Source organism: Humulus lupulus, chromosome 9, assembly GCF_963169125.1.
Source record: "Humulus lupulus chromosome 9, drHumLupu1.1, whole genome shotgun sequence".
Lineage (NCBI taxonomy): Eukaryota > Viridiplantae > Streptophyta > Magnoliopsida > Rosales > Cannabaceae > Humulus > Humulus lupulus.
This window is the reverse complement of record NC_084801.1, coordinates 57,104,359-57,105,159: the sequence shown is the minus strand read 5'-3', so window position 1 is coordinate 57,105,159 and position 801 is coordinate 57,104,359.

The following is an 801-nucleotide window of genomic DNA, read 5'->3' as shown; positions in this document are numbered from 1 at the left end:
TGGAATCCCAAAAACATCAGTTTAAAAGTTGGTTACAACATTCAAGCTACATAATAAGTCGACCTAAGCGGCAAAAGTTGGGTTTAACCCTAGTTTCCTTGAGCATCTTGGCCGTGGTGATCGAGCAGACTGTATATGTACATGTCACTGCTATCGCCCTCCGACTCATGGCTAGTTGAACTTCTCTTTACCTTTACCTGCACCACAAAGCACCTGTGAGCCAAAAGACTCAGTAAGAAAACATATCAAACCACTCACAGAGTAATATATCTGTCAAACAGTAATAACAGAATATGGTGTATTCATTATACAAATCAGCAACCATACGGTCACTCAAGTGCGTGTCGCACTTCATTTCAATTTGTTGGCATTCGAGCCAGTCAAGTGCGTGTTGCACTCCCATGGTGGCCCAACCCTGGTGGCCTGCACTCCACGTGAACAATGCCAACCTCAGCTTATAAATTGAGTCCTTCAAGTCCTTGACTTATAAGTTAAGCCTCACATGCCCCCGACTTGTAAGTCAAAGCTTTACAACCCTCGACTTATAAGATGAGTCTTTCAAAGTCCAATATGCCCTCGACTAATAAGTCGATCCACAATTAACATCCTAACAATCCTCTAGTTTATAAACCGAGCTTTCTAGTCGCAACAGACAATCATGTATTTCATTTAACATACGTATCTACAGTCATAATGCATTTTAATACACTTAAACAACAATCATAGTCATAACCATAATTATGCGCATTCAAGTGTACTTAACTAGATATTCACAAACATAATTATAAGCATGCTCATTAA